This window comes from Octopus sinensis, linkage group LG10, assembly GCF_006345805.1.
Source record: "Octopus sinensis linkage group LG10, ASM634580v1, whole genome shotgun sequence".
Lineage (NCBI taxonomy): Eukaryota > Metazoa > Mollusca > Cephalopoda > Octopoda > Octopodidae > Octopus > Octopus sinensis.
In genome coordinates, this window is record NC_043006.1 from 66,380,345 (window position 1) to 66,400,344 (window position 20,000).

Here is a 20,000-nt window from a genome sequence, read left to right on the forward strand (position 1 = left end):
TCACGCATGTGCGAGCCTACATAATTAAAGAGACACATACAGTATTTCATTCACCGCATGCAGTTCTCAGGTTACAGCCATAAAGAAAGGATCAGAGTATACAAAGGCCATGAAGAAATTTGATAATATATTATGTAATGATAGGAATGGGATTTGCCCACTCTATAGGAACAAGTCATGGAACACTATAGAAAGGACAAAAAAGAAAATAGGGAAGGCCACCTCTTGGTATGATAGCCATAAATACCAGAGTGTCATGTTCGTTGACACCACCCCTGGAGGTGAACTGGCGTACCGCTTTAGAAGGACCCTAGATAAACTTAAACTAAGAATTAAGGTTGTTGAAAAGCCAGCAACCCTATCAGATCTATAATTGGTAGAACCTATCCTTTTAGTAGAAACCTCTGTACGGATAACTATTGCACTGTATGTAGATTTAGCCCACAAACAAACTGTAAAGCCAGAAATGTGGTCTATAGTATAAGATGTATAGAGGGACGATGCAGTAACAAGACAGTAACATACGTAGGGGAAACAGCAAGAAGCATTGGAGAGCGGGTGAATGAACATTGGAGACAACTCAAGGAAGGTAAGAGCTCATCGATTCTGTACCAACACGCCGAACAGGAACACGGGGGATCAATCAATAACATAGAGATTAATATATTGTACACACATAGAACAGATGCAACAATTAGACAAATTACAGAAGCTACACATATAATAGAAAATAAACCTAGCCTGAATAGAAAACTAGAATGGAGCAATAGCGCACACCACAACATATGACGATAGTGGATCCTGAAAACATAATAAATACACAGATAATTAAAGAAATAGAAATGAATAACTATATATATGTATATGTATCTATGTATGTATATGTGTATATGTATATATATATGTATATGTGTATATATGTGTATATATATATATATAATATATATTTTTTTTTTTTTCGATTAGATTTATTATTATTATTACTAATATTGTTGTTATACATACATACAAGCATATGTAATGATAATAATGGGTGGATGTAAACACATGAACAAAATTAGAACAAAAGCAACAACAACAAAAACAATACAAATTACAAGAATGTATATAAACAAAAGATACAAATATTACAGGCATCCCCCCCACACACACTAAATAAAATAAACGCACATAGAGATATAAGCATGCGCAAATGAAGACATACAATAGAAATACAAAATGGCTGACGGTTAGTAAGGAGAGACACAAATAAGTGAGAATAAAACCAAGGACCACTGATGCGGTCACAGGAGTGTGACGAAAGAACTTTGGCCGAAATAAGATTAAGATTAATGTAAAAAATAAATATCACTGAAGCAAAATAACACCAAATATATAGTGCGTGTGTTTTTATTGGCTAAACTGGCAATATAACCATTCCGAAATATAACAATATAAATATATATATAAATACATAAATAAATAAATATTTATGTATATATATATATATAAAAGAAGAAAAAGAAAATGGAGATTGGCAAGTTAATAATAATTTATTACCAACAGCAAATTAATTATCTTCACTTACAGCTGTTTCAATTAATACTCGGTAAATATTAAATTTATATTTATATGACCTGAGCATAATATCTTCAGAGGGAAGAAATATACCCTTGGATATTTTATATGTTTTAACCTTTGTGACAGGCGTCTTTCTGTTTCCGTGAATCAACTCCACTCAGAAGGCTTTGGTCGGCCGGACCCTATAGCAGAAGACATTTGCCCACCATGGTACACAGTCGGACGGAATCCAGAACCATGTATTTGAGAAGGAAACTTCTTACCACGCGGCCATTTACAACTGTACAGTGTATTTAATCAAGCTTAATCTACGCGCTTATCGTTGCTGGAAATCCGGAATTATTCTTTGTGACTTTGAAGCATTTATAACTTTCATGTCTCTCTAGTCAATCGTCTTATTTTACAGTCGTATTTCATAATTAAGGAAAACTTAATTATTCACTAATTAGTAATCTTAATCCCAGTAAGTTTTGTCTTTTGATTATGGGTCTAATTAACATAATTTATGCTCCATTTGCAATATTGGAGATACATAGGTTGACGCTGAATCTTATGCAAAATTCCAGCGACGAACTGTCTGCGTGTCAACGAAAGGCGGCGAGCTGGCAGAATCGTTTGCACTCCGGGCAAAATGCTTAGTGGCACTTCGTCCGTCTTTACGTTCTGAGTTCAAATTCCGCCGAGGTCGACGTTGACTTTTATCCTTTTTGGGGGTCGATAAAACAACTTCCAGTTGAGCACTGAACGTAGCTATTATCCTCATCGTTGTCGTTGTCTTTCATACGGTCGTTATCATCTTCAGTATCAGCATGACGTCGGCAATTGTTTTGCTTTAAATCGGACAAAATACTAAACGCCATTTCTTCCGCTTCTCTTCGCTCTAAATTAAAATCCAAATGAACTCAACCCTGGAACAGACCGATGTCCCGTTCAAGGAAATGTGATCTCGTTCACGTATACGCCATGGATATCGGGTATTCAGCCTTATGAATCCTAAGGCTCAAGTAAATAACAAAATATCGTCGAGGGTGCTCTATGTAGCCATTAGTTCTCCTGATACCCAAAGAGTACAAATTGTTCAAGCGCAAATGGTTGCAGATTGATTTGCTGCAATTGCTAATGTTTCCAGAGGTGCGGTTCTCGAAAACCATGCTGGCATTTCAAAACCAAGGTAAAACTAATTCTGGCAAGCATAATTCTGGACGGAAGGCAACGCCCAGAGAGGGACCACAGAATAGTGAAACGTATCGTACATCAAAAACCATCGAACTACGGCAACAACGTGAGAACAAAGCTGAACCACCACCTTGCCAATTACATGTCAGGCAAAATCGTTTGTCATGAGCTTCCTGAATTTGGATATATGAAAGCGATAAAATTACTAATCGTCTCTGGTCTCAACATCAACAAGCGGAAAAAAATGTTGCTTAGACATCGGAAGTGATCAAACGCTCAGTGGGACACTGTCATCTTTTCTAATGAATCATCGTTCATTTTCTTTTCCACTTTGGAGTAAGTTTGTCTCAAGACAATCTAGAAAAGCATTCAACCATGACTGTTTGGCTCCGACCGGGAAGCATGGAAGTGGCGCTGTGATGATTTGGTATTTTCTTGGCGCTTTTGTTGTTAGTTATTAACGCAAAGGATTGTTGAAGTATTTTGGATGATCGTGTTCACCCTATGGTACAAACACTCTTCCCTGATGGTTGTGCAATCTTTCAGGACAATAAGCCACCAATTCACGGGGATATTGTTATTTAATATTGATATGAAGGGCACAAAATTGAACCGACCAATTGGATTTGCTCCTACAGTCACGTGATCTCAATACAAAGAAGCATTTATGGTGCATTTTGGAGCAGCAAGTGAAGAGCTGTTTCTCTTTACCATTTTCATTAAAAGAGCTAAAACGCGTTTCACTTGAAGAGTGGCTCAAAATTCTCCTAATAACCATTCAGAACCCGTATGAGCCAATTCCTCGACGTATTAAAGGTGTAAATGATGCCAAAGGTAGACCAGCTCCACATTGAATAACAAAGCTTCCAATTTAACAAGGCGCTTCTCTCTCTCTCTCACTCCCCCCTTCTCTCTCTCTCTCCACATATATATGTAGAACAAATACTGAGATATTATCAATACGAGCAAAATACTTCATAAACCCTTGTTGGCACACCGGGCTTACAATATTACTTGGATTAGTGAAGAACTCCCAGTATTCTTGTGGCAGGTTTCCAAGTTATGGTTCATCACAATTCTATAAAGTAAATCCGTGGATGAGCCCTATAAAAACTAGTTCTTATACATACATACATACATACATACATACATACATACATACATACATACACATATATATGCATACGTACATGCATACAAATACACACACACACACATACACACACATACATATATATATACATACACAAGCACCATCATCATTATTGTTAGTAGTACACACACACACAAATATCACCATCAGCACTATTGGTGGTAAAGGTGGCAGTGTTGATTGTAATAGTAGTAGTAGTAGTATCAGTTTGCAGCTCGATTTGGTGGTGTTTTTGGTGGCAGTGGTGGCGGTGTTGCTGTTATTATTATTAATGAGGCGATCATCGCCGTAATGAAGCCAGTGGTTTGGAAGCTGTATGGTGCGCTTGAGAAGAGATTTGGAACAGCGTCTTCAATGGAAAGATATTGTATTGACAAAAGGGGGAAAGGAAAGGAAGAGTCGAAATTGTATGGGTTTGATTGAGGAAACTGACGTAGTGGTGGGTGGTTTTGGGAGCTGGTGGGGGAAATGGATTTGAAGAATTTAAGGAGCTAGTAAGATCAGTGAATCGGAATAAGGGCTCAATGAAATGATATCTGATGTTGAAGACTTTGGTGATGGTAGTAATGGCGGTGATGATGGTAGTGGTGGTGGTGGTTGTGCCGATGGTAGTTGTGGTAGCTTTGCTGATGGTTGTGTGATAATGGTAACGAAAGTAGGGTTGGCGGTGGTGACATGTTAGTTGTGGTGGTGGTGGATCTGTTGGTGGCGGGGCTATCGTGGTGGTTGTGGTTTGGGCATAGTGGTTGCTGTGGTGATGCGTGGTGGCTATCATGACGCCTAGGGGTCGTGGTTATGTTGGTGACTGCAGTGGTGGTTGTGGTAGTAATGGTGGTTGTAATGGTTGTGGTGGTAGCGGTTGTCGTTGTGTTGGTGGTGGTGGCTGCGGTGGTTATGTTGGTGATGGTTGTGATAGTTGTGGTCGTAGGAGTAGTGGTTAAGGTGGTGATGGTTGTGGTGGTGATGGTTGTGGTGGTGATGGTTGTGGTGGTGATGGTTGTGGTGGTGATGGTTGTGGTGGTGATGGTTGTGGTGGTGATGGTTGTGGTGGTGATGGTTGTGGTGGTGATGGTTGTGGTAGTTGTGGTGGTGGTAGCGGTAGTGCTTGTGGTGGTGGTTATCGTTGTGGTGGTGATTGCCATTGTGATAATAGTTATGATGGCAGTAGTAGCAGTGATGAAGGTTGGTGGTTATAACTTCGACAGGACCTAAAAGTAGCGTTCATATTGGTGTCGGCGTCAGCGGTAGTTTAATAAACCATATCGTTTAGTCATCAATCATCATTCTTTATAGAGCAGATTTATACAAGGAGTCATATTAAAACGTCAGATAAATTCATTCGTTCTTACTCCCCACCCAAACCAGCATTTTTAAAAATCCATTCCACTGTTAATCGAATCAACACAAAAAATATTTTTATCATAGTGTTTCACGGTCGTATTTCGTATCTCTGTTCGTCCTCTGTAACTATTGTTCATCATTTTTGAAATTTCAATAAATTCGACCTATTTTCAGACATTTGACGATGGAGGGCAGAGTAACAGGTGAGGGTTGGGAAGAAACGGATGATTTTATCATTTCTACTCTTGGCACAAGGCATTTCGCCCGGCGTGTTAACGATTCTGCCAGCTCGCTAGTTTTTTATTCTTTTCTACTCTAAGCACAAGACCGGGAATTCTTGGGGAGGGTGTCAGTCGATTAGATCGACTCCAGTTCACAACTGGTGCTTAATATATCGACTCCGAAAGGATGAAAAGTGAAGTCGACCTCGGCGAAATTTGAACTCAGAACGTAAAGACAGACGAAATACTGCTAAGCATTTAGCCCGGCGTGCTAACGTTTCTTATATCTTTATTACCCACAAGGGGTTAAACATGGAGGGGACAAACAAAGACAGACAAATGGATTGAGTCGATTACATCGACCCCCAGTGCGTAACTGGTACTTAATTTATCGACATCGAAAGGATGAAAGGCAAGTCGACCTCAGCGGAATTTGAACTCAGAACGTAAAGACAGACGAAATACCGCTAAGCATTTCGCCCGGCGTACTAACCTTTTCGCCAGCTCGCTGCCTTATTTGGAATAAATATTCTTTCTACTTTAGGCATAAGGTCTGAAATTTTGGGGGAGGGAGCCAGTGGATTAGATCTACCCCAGTACACAACTGGTACTTAATTTATCGACCCCGAAAGGATGAAAGGCAAAGTCGACCTCGGCGAAATTTGAACTCAGAACGTAAAGACAGACGAAATACCGCTAAGCATTTCGCCCGGCGTACTAACCTTTTCGCCAGCTCGCTGCCTTATTTGGAATAAATATTCTTTCTACTTTAGGCATAAGGTCTGAAATTTTGGGGGAGGGAGCCAGTGGATTAGATCTACCCCAGTACACAACTGGTACTTAATTTATCGACCCCGAAAGGATGAAAGGCAAAGTCGACCTCGGCGAAATTTGAACTCAGAACGTAAAGACAGACGAAATACCTATTTCTTTACTACCCACAAGGGGCTAAACACAGAAGGGACAAACAAGGACAGACATAGGTATTAAGTCGATTACATCGACCCCAGTGCGTAACTGGTACTTAATTTTTCGACCCCGAAAGGACGAAAGGCAAAGTCGACCTCGGCGAAATTTGAACTCAGAACGTAAAGACAGACGAAATACCGCTAAGCATTTCGCCCGGCGTGTTAACGTTTCTGCCAGCTGGCCGTCTTACGAATAAATTTATCTGACAGATCAATATTTCTGGTGATGACGAGCATAGTTAGTTGTATTGGCACAGGTAGTAGTAGTGGTTAGTTCCTTGCGATGGCCAGTAGCGATGTAGATTGTAGTAACTGTAGTAGTGGAGGTGGTGCTGGTGGTGTAGGTGGTTGTAGTGTAGGTGGTTGTAGTGTAGGTGGTTGTGGTGTAGGTGGTTGTGGCGTAAGTGGCGGTGGGGTAAGTCGTATCGATGGTGTTAGTAGCAGTGGTTGTCGTGTTGTTGGTGGCGGCGGCGGTATGGCTAGAGGCGGGGAAACGGTAATGATGGTGGTGTTGGTAGTTGTGTGTGGGTGGGGTGTAGATAGTGAGGGTAGGGTATAGATAATGGTCACAATGCTGGTGGTGGCGTGCGAATGCCGCAATAGTGGAATGTTGTCTCATTGTTTAGGACTAAATCGGACCTAATTGAGCTGATCTATGAATGAGGGCAATCCGGGAGTGACCTTCCCGCCTTTGCATGGGGATATATGGAACTACATGATGCATTATCCATTCTCAGTTAAGAAGATAGGGTACAATTCAAAGGATAATTGGCTGTTATTTCTAGCAACCGAAGAGACCACATAGAAGCTCCCTTACAATCTCGTTGATAGTCATGTAAGCGGTGGGGACGATGGTGGTGGTTGCAAAGGTAGCGCTGTTGCTGATTGGCTCCAGATGAACTTTGAATGAAGAGATCTCTCAGGGACCATTTTGCCATAGCATCTTTTGCTTGCTTCAGTCATTAAACTGTGGCCATACTGGGGCACTCTCTTGAACGGTTTTAGTCGAGCAACTCAACACCAGTATTTATTTGTTTCAAAGTTTGATATTTAATCCATCGATTTGATTCTTCAACGGGGACTTAAACAAACCAACACCGTTTGTCCAGCGGTGTGGAGTCAAACACAAAGACACACATCTATCCATCCATCCATCCATCCATCCATCCATTTATGCTTGCATGCATACATAAATACATACATACATGCATACATACATACATACATACATACATACATACATACATACATACATACATGATGGCTGATCCCTCGTTATCGATTATGGCCATTGCACGAAGCTTAACTGTTACTGGTGCTCTGATCGAATGTGACTTTTTAGCCTAGCTAAAGATCTACAATGTCTTGTACAGAATTGGCAACTAAAAACTTTACCGGTAATAGCCGCTGTAGTTGTAACTGGGCTTCATGTACCTTTGCATGTCGTTTAAGTCCTCCTGCCGAATTATACTCTCTTCCACATGCCCGACAGATGTGATTAGTATGGTGTCTAACACCACCACTAGTGGCTAGGTTGTCACTCATCTGTCTAGCTTTATGACTACGAAGATGACTCTTTATGGTCAGGTCACTTTCGAGTGCTACTGGTAACATGTAACCCAGTACAACCTGTTGCATGGTCGGGTCGTCGGCGACTAAACCGGCAACCCCACCAAGCTTGCTTGGTGAGGAGGGTGTTTATTGGACACCCTGCGGGATGAAAAACAAAACCCGTCAAAGGGCGGAGGAACTCTTGAAAGTCAACGGCCATCCAATAAATGTCTTAAGACTGTATCATGCGCGAGGACATAGAAATAATCGGACTGAATACCCGATCGCGCGGTTAAACCATTGGGAGTGAAGGACTCCTAGCCTTTGTTAGGGCATCCTTCTAGGAGAAGGTAACTCAGGTGACTGGGATAACTCCGACATAAACATACATACATACATACATACATACATACATACATACTTACATACATACATACATACATACATACATACATACATACATACATACATACATACATACATGCATACATACATACATACATACAGTGGACCTCTTTCAGTTTCCTTCTAACAAATCCATTCACAACTATTGTTCAAGATGTCATGCCGTGGAACTGAAGTGAACAAGGTGCCACGCAATGAATTGAACCCGAACCCATGAGGTTGGGAAGAAAACTTCTTATCGCACAGCCATGATTGCAACCATTGTATCTAAGCCTACATCGTCTCACTTGTCCATTCTATTTTTTTAAGTGGTAACATGTAATGTAAGGGAGATTTAACTGTTATTTCTAGCAGACCTTCCAGCTACCAAGAGCTTCCAACTTCGATCTTGTAATGGTGTCGGTCCTGTTGGTAATGTTAGCTGTAATGTCAATTTTCGGAGGAATTTTTATATGCTTTGAGACACGTGTGCTACATTCTTCCCTTTTCGTTTTCTTTCTTGCTGTCGTTTTTTCCTCGTTTATTTGTTTTTCAATTAGATTTCCTTTTAATTAAGAAAACTGTTAATGTATTTCACACCTCAACTTCATACACAAAATCATTCGCGAATTATGCGTGAATTAGAAAACGGTAGCGTTTGAAATTTTGGAAATAGAACTATTTGCATTCACAGTATGTTAACCACAGAAAATAGTCTTTTAGGGACATATAAAGCTCGTAAAAGGGAAAAGAAAAAAAAATGGCTATTAGTTCGCATACTAATGCCCTCTTTCTTTTTCATTACGGGGGCTTGTCTGTCTTAATATCAGACTATTTTCAATAGTCAATATACGGTGAAAGCTAATCACTCTATTTACAAAATGATTAATTTGCAATGTTATTAGTTACCAGTCTTTGAACAATAAGGTATCAATGTCATGTGACATCCATCCGCCCATCCTTTTCTATCTATCTATCTATCTATCTATCTATCTATCTATCTATCTATCTATCTATCTATCTATCTATCTATCTATCTATCTATATGTCTGACTGTCTGTCTGTCTGCCTGTCTGCCTATCTATCTATCTATCTATCTATCTATCTATCTATCTATCTATCTATCTATCTATCTATCTATCTATCTATCTACCTATCTATAACAGTTGATTAGGATTACGTCGCTCGTGGTCATGAGTTGCTTCAAGCATATGACTGACTTTTAGAATACTCTGGAGGTGGGGACATTAATATATTAATTAGTTAATTAATCAATTAATAATATTCCATTTTTCCATTACAAAATTTGGAACAATTTCGAAAAGATAACAACTTCACAACTCTAAAAATTACTAATATCATGAGGTAAATAGTACAATAATGCATAAAAAAAAATGAAGGACGATAGCAGTTCATATTATTTATGTTAAGAGTTGGATTCAACTCTATGCAGCTTAAAGTTTCTTAGGCTCGTCAAACGAACATATTTCGTCCAGCTCATAAAAAACTAATGAGGCGAGTCCTAGATGGCATCTGGATATTAGGATGGTATTTTATTGGCTAACGCAGCGATATATATATATATATATATATATATATATATATATATATATATATATATATATATATATATATTTGTAAAAAATGAAGTTCGAAAATGCTGCTATATTATACAATTTTTTATTTTTATATATACATTATAACATGTTTCAGTTCCTGAAATGAACCTTATCAAAAAAAGTTATATATAAAAAAAGACAGCTCATGCCGTCAAACACAAGAAATTCATTTACAATACACAACGGAGTCAGACATCTTAAAGTTCAAATATAGTTTGAAGTAAGTTCATTCATGCTATATGTTCAAAGTGTTCGATGCAGTGGCCCACGGTGGCGATATGTATTCATATATATAATGATAATAATATATATATATATAATATATATATATATATATATAATATATAATGATAATAATAATAATAATAATAATAATATTTAATAACAATAATAATATTAGGGAATATAATTCCAAACTTACAGGGAAAAATTCAATTTAGTAGTATTAAATCAAATTTCCCAATACATAATATATCTATATAAATTAGAGAAGAACCACCATGTAGCAATTCAACAATGATATACTTAAATCATACCATATAAAAAAAACAAATGATGCGATAAAACATTTACCTAAATCTCAATAAAGTACATAATAAATAAATAGTATATAATTAGTAATCATATATATTATATATAATACTAATTATATACTATTTTTTTTATTACTATGTATTTTATTGAGATTTAGATAAATGTTTTATCGTATCTTGTTTTTTCTATATGGTGTGATTTACGTCTATCGTTGTTTGAATTGCTTAATAGTGGTTTTTCACTAATTTATATATATATATATATATATATATAGTATATATATATATATATATATTATATATATATATAATATATATATATATTTACATACACACATGTATATATAGTTGGAATTTACAAAAAAAAAAGAAAAAAAGAACAAAAGACAGAGACGAGTGTGTAAACAACAAACAGATATATTAGTTTAACGCTCGGGAAGTGAGAAAGTCTACGCTCTTCGACAGAAAGGAACACAGAAATAAGCAGAGAGAAAGAAAAAAAATGTTTAGTGGCTAGCGATCAATCATGGCGAATGCCGGACAGAGGTGGTCAGACAGGAGAGCTAGGAAGAAGGGGAGATAAAAACAGTAGTGGTGATCCCAAAATGAAGGTGCTCGTGCGTGTATAGGGGCTGGTTACCTTGACGTGTGCGTGTGTGCATGTGTAGGTGTGTGGATGATGGCGTGGGTGCTGGGAAGTGGTTAGTGCAAGTGTGTGCCGGGTGGTGTGGTATGGTATGGTGGTATGTGGGTGGTGGTGCGTGGTGGTGTGTGGTGGTGTGTGGTGGTGTGTGGTGGTGTGTGGTGGTGTGTGGTGGTGTGTGGTGGTGTGTGGTGGTGTGTGGTGGTGTGTGGTGGTGTGTGGTGGTGTGTGGTGGTGTGTGGTGGTGTGTGGTGGTGTGTGGTGGTGTGTGGTGGTGTGTGGTGTGGTAAGATGTGTAGTGGTGTGTGATATATATCAAAATAAGCAACATGGTATCAAGTAGTAATGCAGTACGACCGTTTCAAGCGACTCCATTTAATTGAACAATGCAATCATTACATCAATTTAAATGCAGGGCTATCATAAATTGCACAAATAAATAGAATTTTAATCAGTCGGACACATTAATATAATTCTACTCAACTACTTTAACAGAGCAAGAAGATGGAAGAAATCTATGTTGTCGCTATTGTAGCTAAGGATAGACTACATTTCCCCAAAAAGCATGAAGCTTACTGGGGTCATAGCTTGTAAAGGATTGTGGTTCATTTCTAATTTATTTGTCTTTTTATCAACTACTTAATCTAAACACTTGAAACGGTCGTACTGCATCACCTCTTGATATCCTGTTGCTTATTTTGATTTTATTCACCTTACTTCGAGCAGTACGGATAATACCGGACTGACTTGGTGCTTCAACTTAAGAACTTAATTCAACTGAATCTCAATTATCTCTCATACATACATCATACATACATACATACATACATATATATAATATATATATATATATATATATATATATATATATATATATAATATATATATATATATATTATATATATATATATATATATATGTATATATACATACATACACACACACACACATACATACACACACACATATATATTGTTATATTTCGGAATGGTCATTTTGCCAGTTTAGCCAATAAAAACACACGCACTATATATTTGGTGTTATTTTGCTTCAGTGTTATTTATTTTTTACATTAATCTTAATCTTATTTCGGCCAGAGTTCTTTCGTCACACTCCTGTGACCGCATCAGTAGTCCTTTGTTTTCTTCTTTCTTATTTGTGTCTCTCCTTACTAACCGTCAGCCATTTTGTATTTCTATTGTATGTCTTCATTTGATCATGCTTATATCTCTATGTGCGTCTATGTTCATTTAGTGTGTGTGTTTTTATTGGCTAAACTGGCAAAATGACCATTTCGAAATATAACAATATCTGTTTCAACACACGACTTCACATAAAAAATCTTGCACAACAAATATATATATATATGAGCATCTCATGTCATTTAGAATAATTTAATTTGCAGTCTTACAGCCGTTTCTGGGATAACCCAAGTGGTAGGTTAATATGTCCATGCACTGGGTGTTCCAACATCAGAGAAGGTGTGAATATTTTAGACATGGAAGAATTGTTTCTAGATTATTCCTTGTAAACTGCAAATTTTTTCCCGTCTAAAATATTCATACCTTGTCTCTGTTGACGGACTACCCAGTGCATGGATTTGCTAACCTACCACTTGGGTTATTCCAAAAACGTCTGTAAGACTTCAAATCAAATTATTCTAAATGACTTGAAATACTCGTTCTGCCTTGGTTTTCATTTTATTCGATAATATATACACATGCACATATTTATATGTACACACACACACACACACATATATATATATGCATAACACACACACACACACACATATATATATATACATACATGCATACATACATGCATATATGTACACACATACATTCATACACACACAGACACACACACACACCACACACACACACATATATATGTATGCATGCATGTATGTATGTATGTTTGTATGTATGTATGTATGTATGTAAGTATGTATGTATGTATGTATGTATGTATGTATGTATGTATGGTCATCACAGAGAATAGCCAGAATCAAGATAATGACGAACGTATGCATTCTTAATGCGTTCTGGTAGATTCGAACACGAATATGCTAATCGCTGTTGTATGCCGTCTTCGGAGTTCACAACACAGTCGCTTCAGTGACTTAAGGCCACTTTGAAGCACTGCGGTTATTCGAACCCTGAGCATTTTATCCGATTTGTTAACGATTCTTGCCATCTTAGTTAATTATAGAGCTTAAACCAAGTTAAAAATATCGAGAAACAACGTCATCCTCGACCATATTTGAACTCAGAACGTAAACAGACATGACTCTATACTCCAGGCCATTTAAACGTTCCTTAACTACAACTGCCACCTATGGTCCATTTCCTTTTCTGTCTAATAAACGACAGAACTATAAAACGTACTTTATACGATATGTAATTTTAGAATTTATAATTATGCATTATCAGCTAAAAAACGAATTCCTATAATTTTAAAAATATAAGATACAATTGTAAATTCAGGAAGAATTTTTGAAATGTAATCACGAATCTCTCGAATTTTTTGTTTACGTTAAAATGTCTTGTGTATGTGATTTAGCTTATGTTATGTATGTATGTATGTATGTATGTATGTATGTATGTATGTATGTATGTATGTATGTATGTATGTATGTGTTGTACCGTGGTATGCATTATATATATGTGTGTGTGTGTGTACATACACACTCCCGTACACACACACATATACACATCACATGTATAAATATACTATTTATAAATACACACACACACAGATATATACACATGTGTATGTATGAAAGTATGCATGTTTCTCTCTCCGCTCTCTCTTTGTCTATATATATATATATAAGGAGAGAGAGAAAGAGAGAGATAGTATCACGTGTATATATGTATGTATTTTATACACATACACACACACACACACACACACACACACACACATATATGTGTTTGTTTGAGTGTGTGCTCTGTGTATGTGTATGTGTGTGTGTCTGTGTGTAGGGCTAAATGCTATCGATGCTTGACTCTACGGGGGCGACTTGGCAGAATCCCCTGATCGTCTGATAAAATGCCTTACACTGTTAGTTCAGGCCTTCAGCCGACGTAAATTTTTACCTTCCATTCTTACAGGCTCGATAAAAACATACCAGTTTTGTACTAGTATTCCTCCTCCTTCTTCTTCAGTCTTACACTCGGTATTTCTCGCTCTCTCTCTCTCTCTCGTTCTCTCTTTGTCTCTCCATGTCTCTGACTTGCTATCTCACACCGTAGAAACAGTGGTTGAACACCACTTGCAATATCTACCTAACTAACCACTTCTCATTGAAAACTGGTTTTAGCTGTAACCGTCCAAGATCGAACCGATCTACAGCACAGCTTGAAAGAGAAATAAAGAAAAAAAGCATCAATAGACGTACAATTTCTGTATTGTTATTTGATAATCCATTCATTAACTCTTCAACAGTTACGGCGAGATATCCTGTCACTAATGACTTCCCAAGTTGTTTCCCGTTCATGCTATTAAACAGAAAAGCTGCACTCTTAGTTATCAACTCTTATTTTTATAATATATAGGTTTACAGACAGTTTTATAAATATAACATAAAAATTTAATCGTTATAATAGTAAAAATATGAAATGTAATTACGAAAGATTGTTTCTGCAAATAAAAACGATGTTTAAAAGTAATGTAGCAAGAACATCCATGAATCTGTTTATATTAAGTGTATACTGCATGTTATTTATATATATGTATATGTTATATATATATATATATATAGATATATATATATATATAGTATATATATATATGTAGGTATGTGTACACATACACACATATATGTATAATTTATACGTTTATATGTTGTTAAGATTGAAAAGAGATTGGGGAGTAGTAAGAGCTTGTTTCTCACCACATGGTTCAGGGTTCAGTCCACAGTGTGACATCTTGGGCAAGTGCCCTCTACTATAGCTTGGGCCGACCAAGCCTTGTGAGTGGATTTGGTAGATGAATGCTGAATGAAACAGATAGCATATATATATATATTATATAATATATATATATATATATATATATATATATATATAGTATATATATATTTGTGTGTGTGTGTGTGTGTGTGTGTGTGTATGTGTGTGTATGTGTGTGTGCGTATGAGTGTGCGTGTGTGTGAGTATGTGAGTATGTATATATATTTTTTGTGTGTCTGTGTCACCCCACCATCGCATGACCACCGATGTTGATGTGTTTGCAACACCGTAACATAGCGGTTCGGGTGAAAGAGTCCGACAGAATAAGTACTAGGTTTACAAAGAATAAGTCCTCCAGTTTTCCTAAGCCTTGCAAAGGAACTCGGATGGTTGTCCCTCCAACCAGACCTTTCTCGAAACCCTTAAAACCAGAAACTTTTCGGCACTCCCTCACACACACACACACACACACACACACCACTAAAACATATACGAGGGCCGTTGAAAAGCTCTTGGCTTTGAGTAAAGAAAATACAGGAGGATCAGTTAATTATGCATTTTCCCCTCAGAGATTCACACACTTATTGCATCGGTCCTTCAGTTTTTCTAAGCCCTGTAAAAGAACTCGGAAGGTTGGGCCTCCCAGCAGACCTTTAGCGATACCCTTAAAACTAGGAACCTTTCAGCACCCCCTCGTTTTAACTCTAGATCAACATGAAATGCACAGTTATAGAGCGTATATACGAACGCGAACACCAGACATGAATACTCTTTTAAATTTATCCTTTTTATTAGTATTCATAGGTACAGGAGTGGCTGTGTGTTAAGTAGCTTGCTTACCAACCACATGGTTCCGGGTTCAGTTCCACTGCGTGGTACCTTGGACAACTGTCTTCTACTATAGCTTCGGGCCGACCAAGCCCTCGTGAGTGGATTTGATAGACGGAAACTGAAAGAAGCCTGTTGTGTGTATATATATCACCGTGATCACCGTAACCGACCAGGCTATCAGATATTCTTACACATCGCTGGTCACATTGCGCTTCGCATTGTTTTAGCGTTCAAATGACGCCACCCCGATGGCTAAGCGAGCAACAGAAGAAAGAATGAAAGAAAGTTGTGGCGAAAGAGTACAGCAAGGATCGCCACCACACCCTGCCCGAGCCTCGTGGAGCTTTAGGTGTTTTCGCTCAGTAAACACTCACAACGCCCGGTCTGGGAATCGAAACAGGCATATGTTTACATATACAGATATAAAAAAAGGTGCAGGAGTGGCTGTGTGGTAAGTAACTTGCTTACCAACAATATGGTTTCGGGTTCAGTACTACTGCGTGGCACCTTGGGCAAGTGTCTTCTACTATAGCCTCAGGCCGACCAAAGCCTTGTGAGTGGATTTGGTAGACGAAAATTAAAAGAAGCCCGTCGTATATATATGTATGTATATATATATATATATATATATATATATATATATATATATGTATGTATGTATGTATGTGTGTGTGTGTTTGTGTGTGTTTGTGTGTACATATGTGTGTGTGATTCTGTTTATCTCCCGCTCCCACCAGCGCTTGACAACCGACGTTGGTGTGTTCACATCCCCGTAACATTACCGTTCGGCAAAAGAGACCGATAGGATAAGTACGGGGATTACAACGAATAAGTCCTGGGGTGGATTTGTTCGACTAAAGGCGGCGCTCCAGCATGGCCGCAGTCAAATGTCTGAAACAATGACCGAAACTCTCTCAAGCAGCACACTTCGACTTGTCTCTGTGCTAAATGCATGAGTTTTCTTACCAAACTCCTTCACCCTCCACGGAGCATGGACCATCGGCAACTTTTCTCCGCTCTTCTCGAATGTGGGCCGTCTTTTCTGCTTTTGGATCTCTGCTATTTCCTCTTCTGCCTCAGTCCACAAGGAAAGCCTTCCTCTCCAAGGTTTACGTGGTTTTCAATTGCAATTTATGTTTTCTTTCCTTGTTTGTTTTTTGATCTTGTATCTTTTAGCTTTTACCAATTCCAGTCATTAGACTGCGCCCATGCTGGGGCACCACCTTGAAGAAGTTGTAGTCGAACGAATCGATCTCAGTACTTACTTCTTTTTTTGCTGAACCGCTAAGTTACGAGGACGTAAGCAAATCAGCACCGTTGTCTTGCGGTAGTGGTGGTGGTGGAGACACACACAAACACGAAGACAAACACACACATATTTATATGCATGCGCACACACATACTTAAGCAGACACACACATACGCACATACATTATATACAACAGGCTTCTCTTAGTTCCTACCTACCAAATCCACTCACAAGATTTTAATTGGCCCGGGCTATAGTAGAAGACACTAGCCCTAGGTGTCACGTAGTGGGACTGAACCAGGAATCATGTCGTTGTGAAACAAGCTTCTTACCGCAGAGCCATGCTTGCGCCTGTAACTGCTTTTCTCTAGGAAAGATAGTTGACTTGATGCATAAGTATTCTTACCTCTGGCAAGAAGCGGTCTATATTAGTCTGGTCTCTGTCCTTTGCCCTATCCATCATAGAAGGCCCTATCAGAAGCTTCCGCTCTGTTGAGTTAGCTCTCAGAATGTCTGAGGCACAAAACCAACCATAAGGACTAAACAGTAAATGTACGTCTACTTTGAAATTAAATAGAATCTATTGGATCGGTTGCCACGGCGTTTAAGGAACAGAGAGTACATGATTCTCACCACAAAATGGAACACAAATCTGTTAGTAATGTTAATCTCCATCTCCAGAGTGTCTTTGATATTACTTTGTAGCTGAATACATATTGAAAAAATACACAAAAAAAGAAAGGAAAACCTGAGAAATGGAGCGCCTTGATCAAAGACTGCCGACCAATTCAAGAATCGAAACGAAAACCTTACGATCAGAAGCACGAAATACTAAACAACAAACTCAAGTGCCCTCTTCAAATTTATAGCCAAAGGACATTTTCCACAATTTTTAATGTTTCTTTCGGCTTAGTTTTTAAAAATCTATTTTATGAAACAGTTCAACGCTCTTAATCTGCCTTGAGGTATCCCAGCTGGCTCTTTAATTCTCATTTTAATCGATTTTATGGAGAAAATAGGTGTAATTCGTGCACTTCTTTGCTGTGTGGTGTCGAGATTATCTTATCTTGTCGTACATATATACATACATAAAAACACACACGCACATACAAACATGTAAATATATACGTTACATGTACATGTATATGCATATATATGTATGTATGTATATATATATATATATATATATATATATATATATATATATGCATATTAGCACTGTTGGCGTGTAAAAATATATTATGTATATATTTATATGTTATAAATATATATATATATTCAAAAATATATATATACACTATATATATATGTGTGTGTCTGTCTTAGTATGTATACCGTACGTATGTGGCTGTGTGTATGTGTGTAGGTACGTGGCTGAGCGGTTAGAGTGTTGCACTCACAATCGGAAGATTGTGAGTTCGATTCCTGGACCGGGTGACGCGTTGTGTTCTTGAGCAAACCCCTTCATTTCACGTTGTTCAAAACAACTCACCTGAAAAAGCGAGTAATCCAGTGCTAGTCCAGCATCCCATGGCAAGGAATCAATATATACGTCCTAAACGGGTTTATGAGCTTATGACCCGGGAAGGCCCTTATACATATACATACACACACACACACACACACCCACACACACACACATATATATATATGTATATACATACATAAAGGAATACCAAAAATGGGACAAGAACGCAAAACATCCAGATGATACAAAAAAAGGGACAACAAAACATCTAGACAGACGATACAAAAATCAAGGAGTTTTCTTTCTTCAGTCGAGTTCCAGGTCATCTTTGTAATTTCTACTGGTTATCCTTGAGATTGCTCCAATCTGGCCAACCCCAAGGAGAAAACTGTTAAGAGTACTAAATTCCTTGGAAGGAAGCAGCGAATGTATACGAAATCAAGGACGGAAAAACGGAGAAGTGGTGCACAAATACAAATGCAAATAAAGGACGTGTCTTTCGACTAAGGACAAATTAAATTAAGCTGGCGTGTGTGACAACTAGTTTGTTGTCATCAATTGACTGATGAGATGCAGGAGCTGAGTTCAGCCCCGACATCCGAAATTCTGAGTTTTATCATAACAAACTAGTTGTCGCATTTATATTTATAAATTTCTCTATTTACATAATACGGAGGTTTCATACATTCTTTTGTTGTCATATTATTATTATCAATATATATATATATATTATATTAATATATATATTATATATATTAATACTATATTATATCGATCTATCTATATATATATATATATACTATATATATATATATATATAATATATATATACTATATATATATATATATATATATATCCTTTGTTGTTGGCATCCTTTTATCTCAGGAGTCAATGGAGTTGCGCACAAATAATCTGCCACTTTTTACAGCATCACTGAAGTGTTTTCTCCAGTTCTGCGCAGGCCTGGATTATATGTAAGAAAATCCTGGATGGCCCAAACGCCAGGATTCCTCACTCGACCTTGCTGACGTTGTCCAAACGGGTGCAGAGCATCACGTTTGGCACCAGCTTGGTTGCAGGAGCTGCCGGAAGAGTGTCGAGTCGAAAACTAAACCGCATGCGGGGGCTCCACTCCCGATTTCTTTGAAGGTTGTCTCCTTTCCGTATCCCTTGATATGGGTCCATACCGGGTACTGTCAGCCAGAGCCAGCTGAGCCCGGGACTCGTGTCAGGCAGGATCATCACTCCCTGAAGTAATGAAGAAAATCGCTACCCACTATTTATATATGTACACACACACACACATACCACACACACACACACACACACACACACACACACAC